The 26,146-nt window shown below is 40.4% G+C and overlaps 1 long non-coding RNA gene across 1 annotated transcript; it reads left to right on the forward strand.

The window, feature by feature from the left end:
* Window positions 1-1,412: 1,412 nt before the first annotated feature.
* On the forward strand, window positions 1,413-4,525 carry LOC144588555 (uncharacterized). The gene is made up of 2 exons (XR_013544167.1): window positions 1,413-1,531; window positions 3,394-4,525. It is a non-coding gene; the product is annotated as an uncharacterized LOC144588555 (long non-coding RNA).
* Window positions 4,526-26,146: the final 21,621 nt, after the last annotated feature.

The following is a 26,146-nucleotide window of genomic DNA, read 5'->3' on the forward strand; positions in this document are numbered from 1 at the left end:
CAACCATCCTCCCTTCCTCCCTGGAACACCTTATGTAGAAGCTGTGTCGATTGATGGTGTTTAGAATGTGTCAGAGTCAACCTGAAATCATCTCTCATCCACCTTGTATTCATGGAGCTCTGCAACAGGATTTCAGCCAATGTTTTAGATGCTTAAAGGCAGGAGGGAAAAAAGAGAAGTGTGGGGTAGCTCAGTGGTTTAAGTATCTGGATGTGGAGTTCAGTTTCCCCCTGTGTCTCATTGAGAAAGGCTGGACTCAATGATCCATAGAATCCCTTCCATCTCTGCAGTTCTAAGATGACTATAATATGATTCTATGGACTCAGTCCCAAATCAGAAATGTCAGAGGCTGCAGGAATAATGTTAAGCCAAATTTGACTGAAAGTGATTTAAAGTCAAATTTGAGGAAGCTGATAAGCTTGCAATGTAATAGAGACTGGGATGCCTCCATGTAAATAAAAAAGGAAGCAAATTCAGAAATATGTATATTAAAACATCAGTTTATAGATTCCCATGAAACATTTGCAAGTCAGATAGAGTGACTCATATATGAATAGCAGACTGTTGTTAAGGAATATGGCATACAGTACATTTATTTCACAGCCTGTTATTTTAAAAGCATAATAATATGCACTGAAATTCTCCCAACACTATGAAGTGATCATGCCAGATTACCCTCCAATTTACATTTTATTGGCTGGAACCACATTGGTGTTTGCATGAGATTTACATAATTTGCCACAACTAATTGTAGCCAATTGATAAGGTAGCAGGGCACATCTTGGTTGCACACTTGGCTATGAGACCACACGTGTAACATAGGCACACCTTGCCACCTTGCTGAGTTAATGAACTCTTTAACAAAATTGCTTTCAGAAGTAGGGAAGGGCAGAAGCATTTCCCAAATGTGAGATTCAAACATGTTCCTAAAATGGTGGGTGATCATGACAGATTTTTTTTTTTGAGGTGGGGTTGTGGTCTGAGCGCAAAAAACAATGGTTCCTAGAATTCTCATTATCACCATGTCGGCTCCTGTAGCTACCTGCTTCGTTCATACCACACATGAATATCTTTATAGAATATGTTTTGGAACTGAAAAGACTGAAGCAGTTTCCAGAATAGGTACCTGTACAGTTGAAAATACATGACAAGGACAAGTGAACAAGTTCTCGAGTCTGTCAAAGTGATACTACTAAAAATGTCCTAATAAAAATATAGGATCGGATGACATCTGAATGTGCTCTGGTCCCATGCTCAATAAAATAATGTCATATCTGCTTAAGTGTCTCCATCTAGGGAGGTCTCACTACCACATAAGGTCATATGTTCCATTGCTAAACACCTCCTACTATTAAAATATTTCACCTAAACTTTAAATAACGTCTCACTTTCTGCCATTTCCCCATTTTTGTTTTAGTGCTGCCCTCAGAATCAACATAGTGAAATTTGACCTTCTACATGACAGTCTTTCAGAGATTTAATGACCCTTAACTCTCATGAAGCAGGTTTATGAGGAAAAGGCTTGGACTGGGTAAATATGTGATCTTTTCTGACCTCATAATTCTTGTGTTTCTTGTTTGTAATTTATTGAGGACTAGCAGCAGAGTTGTGTCCTTGCAACTCAGGTGAGAGTTAGCAGACGTCTTGTAGCACCTTCAAGACTAACTGGGTCCCCCCCCCACTGCTCCACACAAAAGCTTATGAAAAATAAAAACTAGATGGTATTTTAAGTGCTACAAGACTTCTAGTTTCTCTTGTGCTGCAACAGACTAGCACAGCTACCCATTAGACTAACTTTTCTGCAATGGCTAGAGGTCAGCCCAAAAGTAGGTCTTCAGTTGGTGGTAGCAACCTTCAGGGCTGGAAGCCTGCCTAATTTCTGTGGAATAACATGCTATCGGCTTCTAAATGTGGGCTTTCCGCTTTCTTTAGTTTGGCTGTCTGTGAGGACCCGGTAAAATCTTAGTGTAATTCTAGCTTGCCTCCAGGCATTGAGGCTCACGTTGTTAAATACACAACCTTATGTGGAATTTTACTCAAAAGATACATTTAATCTGATTACATATATTTGGTAACCTGGGACTGAAGGCAGCCCAAGTAAGTAAAGCATGCTTTCAGCCTTTGGGTAGGAAATTTTAGGAGATAAAAACAAACATCTAAATTTAAATATAGTTTGTCTTTCATTAGTTACTTTAGGTTGTATCCAATGTTGTCATTCCATCAAAAAGGAGTGGAAGAGCTGCTCCTCATAAAAGGCATCTCCACCTGATCTCAAGGACAATGCCTCTGCTTTCTCAGCTTTGTGACTCCACAAATCACCACAATTCTCTGTGTGGCATTTCCAGGAGACTTTGGAGGCTGTTTGGAATGGGAGGAGGCAAGAAATCCATTTCCATTAAGTCCCTTTTGCTGGCACAGCACTGGACTTATGTAACCCACAATTTTATCCTACACTGAGAGCAGTTGAGCTCGTGTAACCGTTAGTTTCCAGTTGCAGTTCTATAATCTCAGTAGCTCTTGGGGGCAATAACAGATATCGTTAAGATCCTTCTTCTTCTTTTTATCATCATCCTGGCCCTCCGCACAGAGAAATCGCCACACAGAAACAAAAAGCTAATGATCAAAAATTGAAACTGAATGTGACAGACATGGCTAAACCTGATTCATGGAAAACAACACCTAGGAGCAAAATAAAGCCTTCTTAAAACTGCAGCTCACAGATACCCACAGACAAAAAAAAAAAAATCATCTTTCCAAAATTGAACACACTGCAACTACAGAAACATAAAAGGACTCTTGAAACGTACATCCTGGTAGCTCCTGAAATGTCCTCTAAAAATCCCACGAATTACAATTATGTTTCTGACAGATACTGATGATTGATTCTCTGCTGCACCTGAATAATATATATACTTCCTATATTGCTAAATATTTTACACTGAACTGCAATATCTCTGTTAATAAGACAATGTAAAATGAAATATGCATTTTCCTTTTCTTTTAAACCATAAAACATATTCTGCACATGTGACAGAAAACTATATTTAGCAATCCTTTGTATACTGACACTTAAAAGCATGGCATAATTACTGAAGTAAACAATTAAGATCACTTGTATGAGAAAAGGGATATACACGATATTGTAGAAAATGTGTTTCTCGACTGTAATTGTAAATCAAAATTAGCTGTGTGGTTTTACCTTCACTCAGATAGATCACCATCTATATTTTATAATGTTAATGTAGCTGTTTCTTGATAATTAAGAAGCATCTGGAAAGTGGTGGTGTTTTTATTTTTTATTTTTGCAGTGGAAGAATTAGTGCAAGTGGGAGGAAACCTCTACTGTACCTTTTGATAAGCTTTGTTTAAAATACATGTCCTTGTTCATTACAGTGCAAATCCAGCCTCTTTGAATATGATGAGCCCTTCACTCCAAGAAGTGATGTTCCTGTCACATTGTCTATTGAAGTACATAAGTGGTTCTTTCAATGTTCAAGAGGCAAGGGCGTATTTTCATATACATGAACCTTTCATGTTGCGCTACATGCATCTGGCCCCATTATGAGGTCACCTGGAGCAAAGAAGGGATCATTTTCTTGTGTAACTCTTTCGAACAACAGTTGAATGCTGCTGTAATCTGGTGTGGTCAATATTTTTAATGCATTCTAATCGTATGGTTGAAAATGTTTAACTCTGCCCTTTGAATGGAAAGAAAATGCTTTGAATAAATATATGTGCATGAGAAAGCTTTAATTGGCTTTGCAGATTTTTGCAAGACCTTTGAATAGAAGAGACAGAGTAGTTACTGGCAGGATAACAATCTTGCATTATAAGCTTTATATCTTTTCAATTAGTAGAAACAAGAAAGATGATTTCATATCACCGGAAGCATGTTGACCCAATACCAGTACTGACCTTACTACATGGGAGACTTCAAGTAAATAAATGAATGATAACATGCTGCCATCCTACAGTGAAATGGAACTTGGAAACTTTACTTTTTCGGCTACAGTTTCCAAATTCTTCAGCTATGTCCAGGGCCTATAAGTGGAGAGGGAGCCCCATTTGACAGGGGCTTCCACTTTGCCAAGATGCAATACTGTAATGCATTCTATATATATAATTACATGATCTGCTTTACATTAAAATATTTTTACCCCTCTTCTCAAGCAATGAGAAATGACCCAGGCCTCATATGAGCTCTTGTTGGTCCTGGCCATGGTTATGTGGGCTCCAGGTTGCTGGGAGCTGTACCCCGAAAACGTAACATTTATAAGCTCAAACTAAGATGAGTATATTCACTCAGTGAGGAGCAAGTGCAGTTGGACTCAATGGGTTTAGAGGGGCGCAACTCTATGAACATTTACTTAGACATACATCAGTGCCATTGACCTCCATGGGATGTACTGCTAAGAAAATATGCATAGTATTCTGTGATAAAATACTAACTGGAAATACTCAAAGTATCATCTCAAATTCTTCTGTCTGCTCAACTTGATGTTCAAATAAACAATTTCATATTGAATTGGTCTCTTTGTAATTTGTGAGCTATTTTCTTTATAATTTGTGAACTAATTGGTCCCTGTGTTAATCATCTGGATTTCCCTGGCTTTCAGAAAACAAATGACCACAGAGTTATCTACATTGCAGGTTTCTCAGCAGAACAGTATTACATATTATCACGTGTATAATGCATATACTGTTGTTTAAACACTAGCCTACATTGCGTTACATGCATTTGTAAGACATGAGATCTTGATGTTTACCAACTTACTTGGTGCCTTGACTTACGAATGTCCCTACTTATGAACATTTCGACTTATGAACAGCTCCGGCCGCAAAATTTTGCTTCGACTTGCAAACAGATATTCGAGTTACAGACAAAAAAACCAGGGAAGGTGGGAAAAGCGTGAAATTTGAACTTTCAGTTAACTGTTGGCCAGCGAAGAGGCTGCTTGTCCCAGCGGTTAGAGAGTGGATACAGAGAGAGACTTCGGACTGCCTGGTACTGTACTGCCTGGGACTGCCTGGGACTGTACTATACGTATTGTATTATTTTGGCTTTTTAAAAAAATTTTGATTTTTGGTAGGGCTAGGTGGGGGGTTATCATTTCTGTGCTCTGATGGGTCTTGTAGTGTGGATTTAAAATATGAAAAGTAGACTGTAATATTAAATTAAAATTAAATGTAGAAATTAGACTGTACAGTAATTTTAAAATGTAAAATTTATTTATTTATTTTTGTATTCTGTGGCTTCTAGGGTTTTTGTACTGTGGCCTCTCTTTTGTTTTAAAACGTGTGGCTTTAAAATGTGGCTTCAACATCTTTTTTTCCTTAAAATCAGAAAATATTCTGTGAGTGGCTGTGCTGGTGATTGATGCAGGCAGGCTGTAAAATGCAGTTTAGACTCAAGTCTCCTCCCTAATTATCCTCTCTCTCTCTCTCTCTCTCTCTCTCTCTCTCTCTCTCTCCCCCCCCCCTCTTTTTGTACTGAAGTGATCTGTTTGCTGTAATAATGGTTGCTGGTTGATGTAGGCAGGCTGTAAAATGCAGTTTAGACTCAAGTCTCTCCCCCCCATGTCTTCTCTCTCTCTTTCTCTGTCTTCTCTCCTTTTATGCTTAAAAGCACAAACTTTTGTCTGAGGGGTCTGTGTGCCCCAGTGATGACCTTCTTCTTTCTTTCCTCTTTTCCTCATTGTTCCCTCCCTTCTTTCCTGTCCTTTTTATAACCTAAGTTCATTTTAGGTTAAAAATATTAACCCCCTAGTGGTAGAGGATGGATTAACTGGCTTTGCATTTGTTCCTATGAGAACAAATGCTTCGACTTAAGAACTGCGCCTCGACATAAGAACAAAAAACAGCCAGAACAGATTAATCAGGTTTCAGTGCATTCCTATGGGAAATACTGATTCGATTTATGAATGTTTCGACTTAAGAACACCATTCTGATACGGATTAAGTTTGTAAATCGAGGCACCACTGTATATTGTGTGAATAACAACCTAGTGCAAAATAGTCTAGATAAATGGCCTAATGAGGCTGGTTGGAAGTAAGTCTATAGTAATAATGAATACTGTGAAGCTATGAAATTGATTTATTGCAGAAAACCAGGAGTATGGTTACTTCTGAACTATAATGGCCTGGTTTGTAAAGAAATAAAGCTGTATGTCCTCTACAATTCACTTATGTGGATTTTGTCTTTGAAGTCAGTGCTATGGTATTCATTGGTGCTTCATCTCTTGCACATCTATTTAGAAAGAAAAGATGACCAACAAGAGAGGAACTAGGAAGCATAAAGACTTAGGGTGTGTCTACATTTCAATATACTACTCCAATTGCATCCCACTTAGCATGGCTCCAATCAATTAAAAATATATGATTGTAATGTAGAGGAAGCCTGTTTTTTAAAAGTTGGGATCCATTTCTGTTTGAACATGCATCAAGATGCTGTTTATTTTACAACACAGGATTAAATAAAGCGTTCCCATGAGGATAGAGTGATTGACAAAAACAACATGACGTGATCGAAGACAAGAAAACACCAGGATAAAATGTGGATCATTCAGCTTTAGCTGTATTCACCTTGTGTAGTGTTCCTTATGGTGTTTAAAATGAACTACAAGCACAGTCTTACATGTATCTTTTCATAAGTAGTCCCCACTGAATTTAATGAGGTATAGGGAGGGAGGGGGGCATAGAAGTGTCATTCTGCCCATGTTGCCTGTGCACCGAGTCTACAAAGTCTCATCATACTCAGAAATAGTTTTGTAAATTGTTCTCCACTTAGCTTTTCCCTTTTTCTAAAAACTCTCTGAAGTCTACATCTAGGCATCTTCTGGTTAGCTGTGTTCTCATTGGATCATAATGCATTTATCTGTCCATGTGGCTTAGTTGGAAAGTTGCACATTTTAATTGGGCTGTATAGTGCGTCATTGACTTTTTCCTATATTATATTATATTTAGAATTATTTCCATGCTTTATTTTGGAATTTTGAAAAAGATGCATCCTATTTCCAAGAGGGTGGGAAGTTTGATATAGTTAAAAATAGAAGGTGCAAGAGGTCACTAATTGTCTCTTATCCCAATAAAATAGAAGTGTAGAGTTCGTGTATTTCTTGGTAACTCTTTGTATCTTCTTGCGGAAGGCTGAAACACACGTTGAAAAACATAAGCAAAACGGAAACATAAGGGATCCAGCAAAAATCCATTGAAAAATGCAGATAGCATATGTTGAAGAAACACTATATATCGACAAAAGCCTGGAAGATCTTTATGATAGCTAAGATGATTATCAGGGAATCAAATTGGTTTGATTAATACAATATTTTATTTTATGCATTTATTAAAATAATTCAGATGTGCTATAAATGAGCAATCATCTCATTCAGTGGCATTCAAAGCTTTAAATGCCATGAAACTGAAGGCAAGGTAAATTTTTTTTAAAAAAAAACATCAAAACTAAACAGTTTTAAAACAATATAAACAACTCAAAAAAAATTCAGCAAAATCAAAACAAAGTGCACTGTTGAATAGACCAGAACTAAACCATGATTAATGATTTCTACAAGCTTGGCTGAACAGTTTGGAATGGAAATGAAGCCACCCAAGGAAAGGGTGCTTTGCAGCAATAAAGCCTTCTCCCAGATCTCCATCTAGCAAACCCCTCCCAACAGCTGGGCAGAGAAACATCTGCATGGCAGATATCAACGTTTGGCGGATTCATGTAAAAGGAGATGCCCTTCTTCAGGTATGAAGGCCCCAGGGCTTTTAGTGCTTGGAACGTCATCACCTGAACATGGATCAGAAATATTTTGGCACTTTGTAAAGCCACTGTGTGATGATCTAGGCAGCACTTTAGCCATTGTATTCTGTAATAGCTGCAGCTTTCATGTTGTTATCAAGGCTTGGCCCTGCATGTGACCCTTACTTAGGACACACTGCAGTAATTGCATGACATACTGTGCCCATGCTTTCCTTACCTAGGAACAATTATAACAGGTGGGCCGAAAGAAAGCTGATCTGTTCCAGCATCCAGACATCAGTTGGGTGCCTCCCTAACACAAATGACAGGGAGACATAGAGCTGAATGTCATTTACATAATGAGGCCATCTGAGTCCAAAATCCCAGATAAGCTTACTAGTAACTTCATATAGATCCTCAAAAATAAGGAGGAGGGGACTGAGACAAAACAGAACCTGTGGCCCTGTACAGCTTAATAAGATTGAACAGAAATCTCCCAATCCTATTGTCTACAAATTTTAAAGGAGCTATCAAGTTTCTGTTTGTAAGTAGCCAACTGGTGATATAGACACTGACAAAATAGATGCAGATCATACAGAATGCCTGTGTTCATATGTATATGGCATGAAACCCAATAGATGATTGTGTCTTTAAACAAGAGGGTGTTTAATAACAATATTCTTGGGGGCTGTTGATAAAATAAGCTGGATTTTTCTTTCCAATGTACTACTGCTGCTGCTGCTGCTGCTGCTGCCGCCGCCACCACCACCACCACCACCACCACCACCACCAGTAGTAGTAGTAGTAGTAGTAGTAGTAGTAGTAGTAGTAGTAGTAGAAGAAGAAGAAGAAGAAGAAGAAGAAGAAGAAGAAGAAGAAGAAGAAATACGGTTTTTGATTGAGTGCTGATCATCCAGAATACTAAAATATAAATAAATATGTATATGAAAGTAAAGGCATCAGGCATCAAAGGAAGCACCACAGGTCTAGTGAGATGCCTTTGTGCAGTTAATAGGTGATAAATGGTGTAGACTGGGGGCTACATTGCATATATCACGTTGCTTAGTATCCCCAAACCTCAGAGATGTTATTTTATTGAACTGCAGTTCCCAGAAGACCACTGTTAGGAATGCCATCATCTCCATATTGGCTAGGGATTCCAGGTAGAGATGGGCACAAACCAGCACAATGGGTGTTCGTGGTTCATTGGTGTCCACAAACCACAAATGATGCAATTCTTTAAAAATGAGAACACACACACTGTTTGGTTTGGGCCCATCTCTAAAAATAAAGGGGGCTTCCTTCATGGGCCCCAGCACCTACCTTACTTGCTCTGGGCCTCCTCCTCCCCTCCACTGCTGCCCAGCTGAATAGGACGGTAGGCTGTCTGGCGCAACTTCATGCCCAGGGCTTCCTGGGAGACTTAGGGTAGCGTGGGAAATGTAGTTCTTTGGAGGTTCCCTATATATAGCCCAATGCGCAGTAAAACCACACTTCTGATAATTCCCTAAGCCTCCCAATCAGAGCTGGGTGGAAAACTGTGCCACAGAGCAGTAAACATAAATTTAGATTAAAGAAAAAGGCTGCATCTCAGCATGTGCTCAGTCCAGACATTTATTTCCAGGACCAGAGGTGAGTTCAAGCTCTTGGTTTTCTTCTGAGCTGACTTACTTTCAGCAGCCTAGTTTTAGGCAGGGGACCATTTTAGTTTTCATTATTAAACCACTGGGAGTCAGGTATCATTGCCAGCTGGAGATCTACCAGTGAGGCACTCATCCAGCTTGTGCCTGATGAAATCGCATCTGATGGATAAAAGACGGAAATACATTTGCTAGGAAAAGTGTGAAGGAGACCTGGGGGCAAATTAACATGCACACATTGATCACTTACTGTCTCCATTATCATGTGCTCACTTTCTCAAGGGAGACTTCGAAAATAGAACACCCGCTCCCTTCCTGGGTTGGAATCTGTTATTTGTACCATGTTAGATTTTGCTTCTTTGGCGAATATGGATGGCAGAAATGCTGTAAACATAAAGAGATTGTGAATGGTAGGTTGTCCTGAATAAATCATGGCATCTAAACCTGCAGAAGGGGGAAAGAAAAATTAAAGCTTTGATCTCATGCATGCTTATCTTACATTAAGTACCACTGAATAGAATGTAGTTTACATTTGAGTAAACACCCATAGGATTGTCCTGTGACATGTGAGATGTACCACACCGGGACACTGAAGATAATCCATGTTGGTCAATATATCTTGCCCAAGTCAGTACACGTTCTCAAAAAATTAACATATTTTTTTTATCTACTTAGATTGCTTGGACCACTGGTTACCTGATTCCACAGAACAAATTCAGCCAGACATTAAAGGTTCATTGAAATGTCTATGTCAGAGTTGTGGAATTTGCTTCATATCCTGCCAAAAATGTTTCCTGTCAAGAAGGCCTTCGAAAATAAGCTGGCATTTATCCCTCTGATCAAAAACTGCCAATTTCTTTTTAAGAGGTTGGCAATAACTCAGCTATTGGCTATTCTCCAACAGTCATTTGCAGAAAAATATGAGTGGAAGGTGATCTGGTCAGATCATGTTGAGTCATGTCTAATTGCTGATGGCCATTTTATTAGCAAGTATCAACAGTTTCATTTAAAAAAATCTATTTTTATTCACACTGATCTTTTATTGGCTTAGAGAGAAGCTTCTCTGCTCTAAAGCTAATCAGAATCCAGTGCTTCAAAAAAACCCAAACGCAATGAACAAATTGTCACTCAGTTGCCCTGAGCATCCATCAGTCATGCACTTTAATAGAAATAGTGTCATTGTAATGAAATGTTGTCAACGAATATGAGTCTCTTGCTTTGAAAAAACATAGCTTTGACTTGATAGTTTTTGATAAATGTCTGTGATTTGTCATTTTTTTAATCTTGCAAATGGAGCTCATTGTCTTATGATGAAGCTCTATCCAAATGACATTATCTCTTAATTATTTTTGCAATATATTTGTGTAGGATTTTTTTGGAGCAAGACTTTATTGTCTAATTTTCATGATTGATGTGCTAATTTTGTGAGTATTAGATTAGCAGACAATATATATTTTCCATTAGCATATGTTTTCTTACTGCCTTGACGTAGGGAACATGGTAGAAGAAGGCTTGATTTTAATGCTCCAATTTATTGTTCACTCTGATAATAGCAGCACACTCCTGTGGTTTGCCTTATGTTCCAGCAGGAAAAGTATTGACTTACACCAATGCAGTCTATAGCAACTCTGTCTCCTAGAGATGGACTAGCCAAGGTAAAGTGTCAACATCACTCCATGTGCTTCCTCCCTGAATGGAAGCACTGGGCAGCAACATAGATATAAATATTGCCAGGCAGAGTGTGGGATGCAGATAGACTGGGTATTGTTGGGAAGAAGAATAAATGGGTTATGGACATTTAACTATGCAGAATGTCATTGACAGAGCTGCTTTACTAATTTCTTCTTTATTTTCAGCTATGGCCACCGCAGCATTGCCAGTTTAGCCTACAAATTTGCTCTTCCTCACTGCTGACATTATAGTGCCTTCCAGTGGCCAGGCATTTAAATTCAGTTCACTCCTGATAGAGTGTCTTCATATTTGGAATGGAAAGAATTTGAGATTTTTAAAAAAAACAAGTAAAATGTGGGACAAAACTTACAAACACTCCTGTCCACATGCAATGTTCTCATGCTTCCCTTGTTGGCCAGTATCCTGTTTGTGCCAGGATAATATTCAAGCTATGCTCCCGTAAATGTGTTGGTGTGAGAGATCAGGGTTTGGGTCACTTGATGCACCTTCTAATTCATGTTTAATACATTCAAACTCTGGTTCTAGTTGTAACACATTAACATTTATTGTAGAAACTTCAGTAAAGCTATTTACATCGATTTGAATGTTGTTTGTCACCTCCTGTGGGACAAGAAAAGGGTTCCACTCTTGACCAGCAAATAAGTTCTCATAACTAACATTCCATGGTTCGGGTGGTCCCAGTCTCTCAAGGCCAAACTTGGTGATATTGTCAACATGGTGGCTTTTCTTGGACATTTGTCCCATCTTGATTGCTTGCCCAACTCAATGAAGTCCCTAGTTCCCGAGACTGTCTCCTCTCTATCATTTGTTGCACTCTCCATTTAGCTATCTCTATCTTCTCTTGCTCTACCATGGCTCTCTCTCCTCTCAATATGTGCTCCCCCACTCCTGTCCTTCTTTCTCTTCCCAAGTACAAGGGTTTCTGGGGGACAAATGCTCTCCTTCTCTGCTCAGCTTCTTCCCTTGGCACCGTTAATCTCTCCCAATTTGTGTCCAGGGACTCTCTAACCAGATCCATCCCATTCCAGGGATAGGATCTTCTCACTTTCTCCTGCCTCTACTAAATTTCTCCTTGTGCCTTCCCCCTCTTTTATAGTCTCTCTCCCACCATCTTTCTTCCTTTCCTTCTTTCAAGAGTGGTCTACGTCCTCCTTGCTTGATTTCACCTTTTCTAACTGTTCTCCCAGCTTCTCCACTTCCCATGGGTCCTGGACAACTTTCTTTTCTGCTCCCTCTAGAGGAACCTCTATGGATTGTCTCTGTGGGCACGGCCAACTCTGTTCCTCCATTCCTCTCCCCTTTCCCCATTGGAATGGCCAGTGCTTGGGTGAGAGGTGTCGCCATCTTGCCTCCAGTCGGGTGTTATACCCTGCAAAAAGGAATTATGCTACTGAATTGTGCAATTGATCATGCAGCCTGGCATGAGTGATTGCACAATATACCAATGGAAGTGCTTCAGGGATAGCACTTCCACCATAACCATTGTGCAATTAGCGCACATGCAACTTAGAGTTGGGTGTCTGTTGTTGTTTAGTCATTGTGTCCGACTCTTCGTGACCCCATGGACCAAACACACCAGGGCCTCCTGTCTTCCACTGCCTCCCGGAGTTAGGTCAAATTCATGTTGGTAGCTTCAATGACACTGTCCAACCATCTTGTCCTCTGTTGTCCCCTTCTCCTCTTGCCTGCACACTTTCCCAACTACAGGGTCTTTTCCAGGGAGTCTTCTCTTCTCATGAGATGGCCAAGGTATTGGAGCCACAGCTTCAGGATCTGTCCTTTGATTTCCTTCAGAATGGATAGGTTTGTTCTCCTTGCAGTCCAGGGGACTCTCACCACAATTCAAAAGCATCAATTCTTTGGCAGTCAGCCTTTATAGTCCAGCTCACACTTCCATACATTGCTACTGGAAAGACCATAGTTTTGACTATGCGGACTTTTGTTGGCAAGGTGATGTCTCTGCTTTTTAAGATGCTGTCTAGGTTTGTCATCGCTTTCCTCCCAAGAAGCAGGCATCTTTTAATTTCGTGGCTGCTCTCACCATCTGCAGTGATCATGGAGCCCAAGAAGGTAAAATCTGTCACTGCCTCCATATCTTCCCCTTCTATTTGCCAGGAGGTGATGGGACCAGTGACCATGATCTTAGTGTTTCTTTTTTGATGTTGAGCTTCAGACCGTTTTTTGCACTCTCTTCTTTCACCCTCATTAAGAGGTTATTTAATTCCTCCTCACTTTCTGCCATCAGAGTGGTATCATCTGCATATCGCAGGTTGTTGATGTTTCTTCCAGCAGTTTTAATTCCGGTTTGGGATTCCTCCAGTCCTGCCTTTCACATGATGTATTCTGCATATAAGTTATATAAGCAGGGGGACATTATACAGCCTTGTCGTACTCCTTTCCCAATTTTGAATCAATCAGTTGTTCCATGTCCAGTTCTAACTGTTGCTTCCTATCCCACATACAGTGGTGCCTCGCTTAACAATTACCTTGTTAAACGACTAATCCGCTTGACGTTTAGGTTTTTGCGATTGCAAAATGATGTTTCAATGGGAAAAATGCTTTATGATGATTGGTTCCCTGCTTTGGGAACCGATTCTTCGCTTTACAACGATCAGAAAACAGCTGATTGTTGGGTTTCAAAATGGCCACCCACTGTGCAAAATGGTTCCCCGCTGTGTTAGGGATGGATTCTTCGCTTTACAGGCACCCGAAAATGCCCGCCCTATGGAGGATCTTCGCTGGATGAGCAGGTATTTTTCCCATTGGAATGCATTGAACGGTTTTCAATGCATTTCTATGGGCTTTTCTATTTCACTTGACAAAAATTTCGCTCTACAGTGATTCCGCTGGAACAGATTAACATCGTCAAGCGAGGTACCATTGTGTAGATTTCTTTGGAGACAGATAAGGTGGTCAGGTACTCCCATTTCTTTAAGGACTTGCCATAGTTTGCTGTGGTCCATATAGTCAAAGGCTTTTGCGTAGTCAATGAAGCAGAAGTAGATGTTTTTCTGGAACTCTCTGGCTTTCTCCATAATCCAGCGCATGTTAGCAATTTGGTCTCTAGTTCCTCTGCCCCTTCAAAATCCAGCTTGTACTTCTGGGAGTTCTTGGTCCACATACTGCTGAAGCCTGCCTTGGAGGATTTTGAGCATAACCTTGCTAGCATGTGAAATGAGTGCAATCGTGTGGTAGTTGGAGCATTCTTTGGCACTGCCTTTCTTTGGTATAGGGATTGGGATGTAGACTGATGTGTGCCTGTACTAGTATTAATAAAAGTGAATGTTGTCTCTAGGGGAATTTTCTCTTTTTTCCTTTCCTTTCAGAGACTGGACAGTATCATGATCAAAAAATTTTTAGTCCAGGAGCTTCACATGTGTCCAAGACATTATCTAAGATTTTCAGCCAATCTTTGCCCTCCTGCATTCACCTCACCCCTTGCCTTTATTTTGCCTTGGATGTTTATTTGTAAGCATTCGCATTTTCCTGTTCTCATTACCCAGTCAAAGTATTCCAACCTTCTAAGTTATATTTAAATTTCTTGGTCATTATTCATTCACCTTAGTACCTTTTCACCCTCTCAGTTCCAGAAATTCTTACTATCTTGTGATGAATCCATGTCCCAGGTATTTATATATATTTTTTAAAAAGTGCATTATTCCATGCCATGAAAGAATATGTAGCACCACAGAATGCATGTGCTCAAACCAATGTTAAACTTTTATTGCATATTATATTCTTCATTCTAAAGAAGCTGCTCTGAGCCATTTCACTGTGCATCCCCCTGTGAGGTGGGTAAGTGGTATTATTCATAATTTATGAGCAAGAAACAGAAAGTGAGATATATAACTTCTTGAAGGCCATCCACCAAGGCTATACCAAGCATCCTGTTTGGTTTTATTCAGATGACTCAACTCATTAGCCTAATTGTATCTAATCAGTGCACATCTAGAATTTACTCAGTTTAATGAAAATTACAATTAACCTTTTAGCATTATTCTTCTAGACTTTTTCTCAACACATGCTGGATCCGCTGGTGCATATTGCCATGGCAGACTTCCTTTGCCTTCCCCCTCCAGAAGGAGCGTGAAACATGAGAAGCACACACTCGCTCGGGGGGGGGGCATCCATAAAAGGATGCTTCCCCACCTGTTCAGCCTCTTTCCGAGGCTTTCATCCCTCCCTCCCTCTGTTCATCCAGTGTGAGTCTGACTGGTCGTCCTATTGGGGACTGGATAGGAATTTTACCTGCTGCCTAGATTGGCTCATTGGCTGCAGGGATTTTTCGCCTATCCCACTCCAGTTTTGAATTTCCTAGTAATTTACCTTTACTATGCTCTATGTTAATGTTTTAGGTCAAATGGCAGGTAGTGCGGAAGGAAATTGAATTGGTAAGTGCCCAGGGAGTTCAATGTAGGGGTTAGCATGTCTGACCTCTAGGCAGGTTACAGTACCGGGAGAAAAGACCTGCTGGGGCCCTCCCTGGGCTGTGTACTGCCAAAGAGAGGTGGCTTACAGGCCTGGAGGGGGCCTTGAAATTATGCCAGCTGCGGTCATGCTGTCTGGAGGACAGCGTGACAACGGGGTGTGGGACTCGCCCGTATAAGGTTGTTGAGGGGTCCCCTGAGAACTTTGGCACCAAACCTGATTCCATACTGCCACAGGCCACTGCATTTCATGTTATGATATGTTTCAATAAAGTGTGGCCCTAGTTTTACCCATCACCTGCATCTTGCCTCGTTATTCCGGGGTGGGAGGGCAATGTGCATGTTTCTGGGGCCATGGTTACCATTCTGAATCATTCCCATGGATTGTGTATCCTCTCACATGAATCTGCCTGTGTGCCTATCTTTTGTGGTGTGTGTGTGTGAGAGAGGGGGGGGGAAGGAGTTGAGAGTGAGTGAGTGAATAATTTTACAGGCATGACTGTTGGCAATATGGAGGAGAGTTTCTTGGCTGTGACACCCTTTGTGTGGGACTGTCACAAGATATTAGACTGTCTTCCTATTCATCTGTGTCCTACCGGTAATTAAAGACATTTCTCTCTTACTGTTGCATCTTATTTATTGATAATTAATGTTTGTTTTTATCTTTCCTATTGCTTTTAGCTAGCAACATATTTTCAAAATGTTAAAGATTTGTTTTTTAAAATTTGCAGGGTAATTTAAGTGAGGTGAAAATTGCAGAACATTTTTTCTTTTGAGGATGAGGATGGAAATTCACACACAAACACAAATGCCTATAGCCAGTATCTTATTAGTTCGTTATTCTGGTGCAAGTGCAAAGCAAAAAACAAAACAAAAACCCCAACCCAACCCAACCCAACAAACCTACAGCAGCAAATTGCCACTAATTAACAAGTTGCCACTGGAATCTCTCATCATGCGCAACTGATGCAATTGACACATGCCAAGGGGTACAAACAGTGACTAGTTAAGCACCTGCAATTTACCGCTGGTGCTTACACCATTGCACTTATGCCTTCATATCTTACTAATAGGATTCTGTCCTATATCTATAGCTATACAGTATTTCATTGTTTGCTCATAATGTTTGTTTATTTATCTATAATACTCCTCTACCTCCTGATATTGATTATGTTAAAAGTAAATATAAACACTTTATAAAAAATAAATGCAAATATCTTAAAAATAATAAATTATTAAATTACTGAAAATAAAAATGTTCAATAACCAACAATCACTTGGGAGGCAAAGCCTTTATAAACTGGCCTTTTTTAAACAAGTGTTTTGAGATGAGCACTATCCTGTAGTTCCAAAGGGTAGGTCTATTACTGAATAAACACATTTTGTAATGTTGCCAGATGGCGTTCTATTGGTTGTGGAACAATCAATAGAACTGATGGAAGATTTTAGGGGAGATGCACATGTTTGTGTGGGGCAAGTTTGCTAGCCACCCTGGTCCCAAAATATTTAGTGTTTTTTACTTCCATGCCAAACCAAGTGTTATCCCCCCCCCAGGTTTAATATACGCACAGCTTGGCGCTCTTTCAAGCACCCTGCCTGCTGGACTCTGCACTAGCTACAGCTTCCAAATGAAGCAGCCTCGCCTTAGTCTAATTACAAGGTTACCTTTTGGATGTTTTCATGGACAAACCGACTTATTCATTAGTTTATGGTTCTATAATAAAACTTGCAGCCAGGAAAGAGAAAAAGTGTTACAACTTTCAGAGGGGTAACTTGCTGAAAGAATTTTGTTTCACCTCAGAGGCTATGAGTGGGCTAGAATCCAGTCCATCAGCTTATGTCATGCTACTTTATTAAGATGCCAATGATACTTGCAAGATATCTCTAATATTACAGCACTTAATACCTCAAAAACTTTTGAGAACTCCCATCCTTCCTTCAGGGGAAGCAGACACTTTTACTATTCTTGAATACAATTGCTTTTTTCAAATCACACCTGGCTTCTGGGCCACCAGTTGGCCATATCTACTCCATGTCTCAGTGAAATAAGACTTTGTTTGCTGTACCTTGGTGCGTGAGTGAGTGTCAATCTGTTGAAGGAGGGGAAATAAGGAACTGTTATATGTAATAATTCCAAATACATTTTAGTGAAAGAGGAAATAATTCATTGAGCTGTGATTTTCAATAGCTGTCCGTCTGTCTGTCTGTCCCTTTCTCCCCCCCGCCCCACATTTTGAACACATGACATCCAAAGTACTGAGTAAAATGTTGGTGGTGTCTGCTCTGATCAACAGCAGTTGTTCAAGAGTCAGACTGAGGTTTCTTCCTGTGCTGCTGTGAAGGATGGGTTACTATTTATAGGTTCTTCAGCTTAGATCTCTCCCTTCCCTATATCAGGTTACGTGCTACACCAGTTTATAGAGACCCTAACAGGACTTTCAAGTTAAGTCAGATATTTAAGGAGTGGTTTTGCCAGTGCTTTTGTTTCTGATCATGGGGCATTCTTGGCAAAGATACTGGAGTGGCATTGCCAGTTCCTACTCCAGGTGGGACTGGAATGCTAAAGTAGGGAGCCAAGAGATAAAAGGAACAACAGGGAAGTTTGGCCTTGGAGTTCAGAATGAAGCAGGGCAAAGGCTAATAGAGTTTTGCCAAGAGAATAAGCTGGTCATCACAAACACTCTTTTCCAACAACACAAGAGGCGACTCTATACATGGAAATCACCAGATGGGCAATATCGAAATCAGATTGATTATATTCTCTGCAGCCAAAGATGGAGAAGCTCTATACAGTCAGCAAAAACAAGACCTGGAGCTGATTGTGGCTCTGATCATCAGCTTCTCATAGCAAAATTCAATCTTAGACTGAAGAGAGTAGGAAAAACCACTGGGCCACTCAGGTATAATCTAAACCAAATCCCCTATGAGTACACAGTGGAAGTAAAGAACAGATTTAAGGAACTAGATTTGGTGGACAGAGTGCCTGAAGAACTTTGGATAGAGGCTCGTAACATTGTCCAGGAGGCAGCAACAAAAACCATCCCAAAGAAAAGGAAATGCAAGAAAGCAAAGTGGCTGTCCAACGAGGCCTTAGAAATAGCAGAGAGGAGAAGGGAAGCAAAATGCAAGGGAGATAGGGAAAGTTACAGAAAGTTGAATGCAGACTTCCAAAGAATAGCAAGGAGAGACAAGAGGGCCTTCTTAAATGAACAATGCAAAGAAATAGAGGAAAATAACAGAAAAGGAAAAACCAGAGATCTGTTCAGGAAAACTGGAGATATTAGAGGAACATTTTGCGCAAAGATGGACATGATAAAGGACAAAAATGGGAGGGACCTAACAGAAGCAGAAGACATCAAGAAGAGGTGGCAAGAATACACAGAGGAATTATATCAGAAAGTTTTGGATATCCCGGACAACCCAGATAGTGTGGCTGCTGACCTTGAGCCAGACATCCTGGAGAGTGAAGTCAAGTGGGCCTTAGAAAGCCTGGCTAACAACAAGGCCAGTGGAGGTGATGGCATTCCAGTTGAACTATTTAAAATCTTGAAAGATGATGCTGTTAAGGTGCTACATTCAATATGCCAGCAAGTTTGGAAAACCCAACAGTGGCCAGAGGATTGGAAAAGATCAGTCTACATCCCAATCCCAAAGAATGCTCCAACTACCACACAATTGCACTCATTTCACACGCTAGCAAGGTTATGCTCAAAATCCTACAAGGTAGGCTTCAGCAGTATGTGGACCAAGAACTCCCAGAAGTACAAGCTGGATTCCGAAGAGGCAGAGGAACTCGAGACCAAATTGCTAACTTGCGCTGGATTATGGAGAAAGCCAGAGAGTTCCAGAAAAATATCTACTTCTGCTTCATTGACTATGCAAAAGCCTTTGACTGTGTGGACCACAACAAACCATGTCAAGTCCTTAAAGAAATGGGAGTGCCTGACCACCTTATCTATCTGTCGTGATGTATGGAAGTGAGAGCTGGACCATTAAGAAAGCAGACTGCTGAAGAATTGATGCCTTTGAATTGTGGTGCTGGAGGAGGCTCTTGAGAATCCCCTGGATTGCAAGGAGAACAAACCTATCAGTTCTAAAGGAAATCAACCCTGAGTGCTCACTGGAAGGACAGATGCTGAAGCTGAGGCTCCAGTACTTTGGCCATCTCATGAGAAGAGAAGACTCCTTGGAAAAAACCTTGATGTTAGAAAAGTGTGACGGCAAGAGGAGAAGGGGACGACCGAGGATGAGATGGCTGGACAGTGTCTGCAAAGCAACCAACATGAATTTGACACAACTCCAGGAGGCAGTGGAAGATAGGAGGGCCTGGCGTGCTCTGGTCCATGGGGTCACGAAGAGTCGGACATGACTAAATGACTAAACGATGACAACGACGACCATCAGTATTCCCTCATGCAAGTCAGTTTGATAAATATCAGAGCAACAGATGCAGTGATACAAACGGAATAATTCTATGGAGTATATTTAGAAAAAAGGCAAATGTCTTACAGAATTCAGTGGATGCAATAAAGATTCCAACTTCCCAGACTGCTACTGAAATCCAAAGAAAATGTTTCTCAAATGTTACAAACTCATTTAAACTAGGCATACATGGGGACCACAGGGAATACATTAATATGCAAATACAGTTGAGTTTCCCTCCTTCCCTACTACATAAAGCAAGTGCTTTGCGTCAATACTCTCCACCCCCTAGTTCTGCAATGTGCCTTATTCAGATAGATGCACAAACATGTAAATAACAAACAATCCACATTATAGCAGAACGGAAGTGGGGGGGGCAACAAGCATGAGTGGTAAAATTATTGGAGAATTCTGGCATGGAAAAAATGGCAGCAAATTCAGAGAAGTTGGGGAGGATTCTTGTTTCCTAAGCAATAGCACCATCTGCTGCCCAATTTAATGGGTTATTATTATGTTGATATTCCCACAGATTTTTTGGATATGAATGGACGATACAGAGAATAGCTAAAACATTTTGGATACTGATTTTAAAAGGGGTGGAGTTGGAGATAGCTGTACTAGAACTTCACCATGCCTCCATCACTCTGAAATGGTGCTATTTTTTCATCAGAATATTAATAAAGCAGAGGTCCAACCAGCTTTTGCATATCTGTTGCTTAAGCATTTTTATAATGTAAAGTTATTTTAGTTATCCATTTCACTATCCTTAGTAAAAGAAAAAAAGGTGGGTTGCTAATATTTTATTTTTAAAAAATAAAGTTATTGGAAGCAAAAAAAGAACTGGTTTCCCAAACCTTTTACTCATATAACGTTCAGATCCAAGAACAGTGTTTTATGTCCTATTGGGCCTGATGGCACATAACAACAATAAATAAACTGTGTAATTCATAACTGGAAAAAAATACAACATGCAATCAGACCATCAAATACCTTTGATCAATTGAGGGGATGACCTACCACAACATTTAGACAGGATGAATCCATTGGCGTATATATAACCAATTATTCCTTGCAAATTGTCTCACAAATTGGTTGCCTTGGTGAAGCTGATTACATACTTCCTGATAATTACCCTCACCTGATCAATTCACCCCAAACTCAATCTCCCCTTTATTCATGCTGCTAGTTCATGTGTTTGCCCAGGATCAGCTACCCCACAAGCTTCCCAAAATATTTTGCCTTGCTCCTTCATCTGTACCATCCAGCCAGTGCCATCTTGCCCCATCTGGTGTTTATGTTTTGATTTGCTGTTGAGTGAAAAATTCCAGTTAACAAAAATTCGGGATTCTCCCCCTCCTCCAGGCCTGTACCTATTACAGTCTCTTCGACTTCACTATGCCACACAGTTCATGAAAGCTATATGTTAAATAAATAATGAGGAGAGGGTTTTCAAGGAACAAACCAAAGTAGTTTATTAGGAATGGAGAGGTAAATGGGTACAGATAAAGTTCATTTTCAATATATTCCAAATGAAGGGAAAAAACACTAATTTTATATTCATCAACAGAATATCCTCCAACATTCCAGCTGAAAACCAACTATTCAAGCAGATTACATCTGATATGCTTTCCAGTGACGAAATTATGTATGGCTAATGACAGATATCACAGCCTTTTTCCATGTCCATTTGGTCCTTTTGCTCTACCTACAGGGGTAGTACTTTTTCTCTTTTGATTGACTGGGCTTACATTGCTTTCTTCTGGTTTCTACGATGTGTGATCACCTATATTTATCCAAATTGGTGGGTATTTTTATGGTGATAATAACTACTTCAGCAGGATATGGAGTGGCAGTGTACAACTGGAACATCCCCTCTGTTTCTGTTCTCTGCTCTGATTTTCTTTCTTTCTTTTGTTCAAGTCTGCCTTAAGTCATATAAGGAAGAAGGTTTTGTCTTGCTAGAGGGACATGTCGGATTGGAACAACCAGAAAGAAACCACAGTAGCAAATCTTTAGCTTTCAGCACAGCTCAACTCACTGTCTCCCCAGTTCTTTCCCTACAGGTTCCCCGAACTCCACAGACCCACACTTTGCACTCAGTTGGTTACTCCATTAAAAAGATGATCTCCTGCCCTTAATGATGATGTTTTCCATGGCAACCTCAGCAACTGAATCTAGGCTTTGCCACAGGTACACACATCAAGGTGAGATGAACTCTGCAACAGAGGCTTGATGGCTGCCTTCCTCCCCACTCCCTCCAATCAATCATGCCAATGGTGAATGTCACAATATTTGCTTTGCTTTTCCCACAGATGCAAATTAGAAATTGGAAGGTGTGCACAGAGGGGGGAAGGAGGGAGTGGGAAGGAAGATGAACACAGTCTTTAATGTTTCACTGGCTGGTTAGCTGTCTCCCTCCTTCTCCTCTTCCTCCCCTTCTGCTTCTATCCTTTCCCCCAATGGGCTGTGAATCTTCTGTTTAAAGCTTTTTTTCATCCCTGCTGATCCATATTGAAAAGAGCACCATCTGGGCAGGTGAGAGGTGCTGATGCTGATGCTGTTTAAAGATCCTTCACAGCACGTTTGGGATTGCATAGGATGAAAGAGAAATTCTCCCCTCCAGAAGCTCTACCCCCAGATTTCTTTCCTCCTTTTCCTCCTCCTTGGATAAATGATCAAAAAAATCTTAACATGATACCCTTGTCCCTGCAGGGTATTCTTCTCAAATATACCTCTTGGGAAGCTGGAGAGGCATCCAATGCTCCTCTGTCAGTATTTTGGGTTAGGATCACCCCCGCCATCATTTATAAGCAGTGCATAGACAATCTTTCCTCTTCGATAACCACACAGTATTATGAGATTCCTCTCTCTCTTTCTCCTAAACTATTTTAAAAATGATCTTTGTGTCCATTTCTGCACTATGTTAGATAAGTGGCATGCTTGTTCTATTATTTTCATTTGTAGGCCACCGTTCTCCCAGTGAGGGGAGGCAAGGTGGCCGACAACCTTATGATCTGCCAATTATTCTAGAACCTAGTCTATGCATGCCTACTAATTAGGTACCCACCAATGTACGCCACACAAACAGACTATTATTATTTGCAAATATATATCCAAAACAGCAGGGCACAATGGGTAGAATCACCACAACTGTGTATCAAGGTATCCACAAGTTCCTGCTGATATTGATGTAAACCATTATAGCACAGACAACTGATGACCAGAGCAGGGAATGGGGGTGAGACTCCTCACCCCCCCCCCAAGTTCACAAACTGTCCCTACATGAGGAACACTTGAAGCTCTTTGGATTAAGAGGCTAACTAGGTAAGCATTTTAGCCTGTTGTTTCATCTGCTGCAGGGAGAGGCTCTTTTGCTCCTAAAGATGGCTATCAGATGATGTCTTTGCTTGCATGAACCAGCCCAACACCAGATCATTCCTAACTGCACCTTTCTGGTCCCTTTATGAGAAGTGTATCTACATACCTAATAGACATACCTCACCTGCAATAAGAACAAAAACCATGATGTGCCGTCAAGTCAATTCTGACTTATGGCGACCCTTTTCAGGATTTCCCAGGTACATAGAGAATACTCAGAAGTGGATTATTATTCTCTTCTTATCGGGGCATCCTTGGACTGTGCAGCTCATCTAATACTACACAGGCTGGCTCTGTTCACATTAAGTACAGTGGGAAATCGAACTCCCAACTTCTGGCTCCACAGCTGGATACTTAAAACCACTGAGATATCTAGTCAGCTAACTTGTAACACATACACATATGTAATACATACTTTTATAAAGCAAACCAAATCAGGTCACTTGAGGTCCGTGTGAGATTTGGTTGTGAGTAGAGATGGAGACAAAACAAACCATGAATTGAAAAACCCATGAACTGGGCTGTTTCATGGTTCGTTTTTTGGTCGGTTTAAGGAACCATGTTTTCATGAAGAGAAATACTGAACTTTTTCTTTGTTGGCATTTCATTTAGCTTTCATTAAAAATGAAGCCCCCCCCATGGGTTTCCCACCTTGTGGTCCCCCCCTTAATGGTCCCAGCACCTACCTTGTTCTGGGCCTCCTCAACCACCACTGCTGTGCTGCCCAGCTGTGTAGGACAGTAGGCTGTCTGGGGCCCACCTCCTGCCCCAGTACTTCCTGGAAGGCTTAGGGTCCTGTGGGAACTGTAGGGTCCTGTGGGAACTGAACATCAACGAATCATGAACCATCATGAATCAACATTATGCCAGTTCATACCTGTCTCTAGAGGTGAGGATCAGACCAAATGGCATACTGGATCTCATAATGATCCTCTTTAGTCTGCTTCAGTCTAGCCATGTAGATATCCCTTAACTTGTTGAAGATAAGGCCAGAAAACTGACTTTTATTCATTACCATCCTCATCACATGGGCTGTATCCTGTATTCAGCTGAATCTTCCTCCATCACTACTCTGTGTGGTTTGTTTTTAAAAGGAATTCCTCCCACATCCCTCACTCCCTATACAGTGAACACACAATGTCTCTGAAATTTAAATATGTTTATCTAGCAGGCTGCTAGAATAAATACAAAATTCCTTTGGCTTCTGTTCAGTAGTTCAGGTTGCAATTCCCTTACTCTTTCTCTCTTTTTCTTTCCTGGTTTTTTTTTTTTTTTTTGGTCTCATTGGTACTTTGCAAGATTACTTTAGATTAAAGTAGCTGTAAGATCTAGCTACATCATTAATTATTTAACATGTATGGGAGAGTATTATGTTTCAAGCCTCCCAAATCAGAAGCAGAAAGCTTTGTTCATATAGAGTATCTTTGGACCTCTGAGATTTTTGTGAAGAAAAAAAAAAGAAATCAAATAAACCTATGCTTCCTTTTTAGAAAATTGCATCCCAGTGCTATGTAAGCTTTCTTCTGAATAAGTTCTGTTAAGTCTATTGGTTAAAGAGGGAGAGAGACTGGTTTGTAAGCATGCATGGAAAATCTTTTTAACTGACTCCCATTTGTCTTCTAATAAATAAATTAGATGGGCTAACCTTCCTCAATATATATCCCAACACTATTCTAGATAATTTTAGGGGTGTTCAAAGGAGGCTCAGTATTGATATGAATGCAAACATTCCTCATTCCAATGGAGTATATGGTGATAAGGCTTACTGCTGATATATGAGTATAATGTGATATTATTTGCTCTCGAAAGAGTCATTTCAGCTCCTATATTCACAGGTAGGTTTAACAATGAAAGACTGAGCATTTACCTGTTTGTTTTATTTATGTCTTGCCATTCTCTCAGAACTGAGACTCAAGGCGGTTTACAACATAATCAAGAACAGGTAGAGATAAAAATACAATAAGTTATAATATTAAAAATACCCAATAGTAGATAGACTGACAGACCAGAACTCAGGAGATCTTGGGTTTGAGTTGCTGCTTAGCCACAGAAACTAACTGGGGAGGCAGAACTGGTAAAGCCACTCCTTAAGTATCTCACATACCTTGATTATATTACAACACAAATGAATTTAAAGACCTTTTAAAAGGACAACGATTTAAGAAAGCATCAGAAGGACAGCAGGGATTATTAGGAATGCTTGCACATATTAAATGGATGGATGAGAAAGGAAGATGTACTTTGGTGGGGATGTAGCCTTGAAAGTGGGATGTCATTGCTGAGTGCCTATTAGCATTCCAGTAGTTTTGCCTCCCATGGCCCCTTGCACCTGGAATATAGACATGAATGTGCATAGCAGTGATCTGGGCAGAAGCTGCCAAGGGAAATATTGTTGACATTGACACTGATGGCTTTCACAGGAACCATAGCAACATCTCCTGTAAGCAGTTGTCCTTCAAGGCTCTGCTGTAGGAGCATCAGAAGCTTAATAGATATGACATAGTGATACGCTTCTAATGCAGTTTCTAAATAAGTCTGGATTTGAAAGAGAAGGAGACAGCTGCATCGAGAAGGTTTGAAGTATACCATAACTGATTACAAAGTGGACTTCAACCTTAGAAAAGATTTGGGTTCACTTAGTTTGGAGTTTTCATATTTGTACATCTGTTTCTAAAAAGTACCCATTACAAATTTTGGAGCAATAAATGTTGATCATGGGATTACACACACTATATTTGATTTTTCTTACGATTATATCATTGTGGGAGGGGGGGGTTTGGCTTGAGTTGACGGCATGAGGCCATTGTTCCCAGGCCCCTAGTAGGCAAGGAGAGTGATAGCAGGTA

Source organism: Pogona vitticeps, chromosome 4, assembly GCF_051106095.1.
Source record: "Pogona vitticeps strain Pit_001003342236 chromosome 4, PviZW2.1, whole genome shotgun sequence".
NCBI lineage: Eukaryota > Metazoa > Chordata > Lepidosauria > Squamata > Agamidae > Pogona > Pogona vitticeps.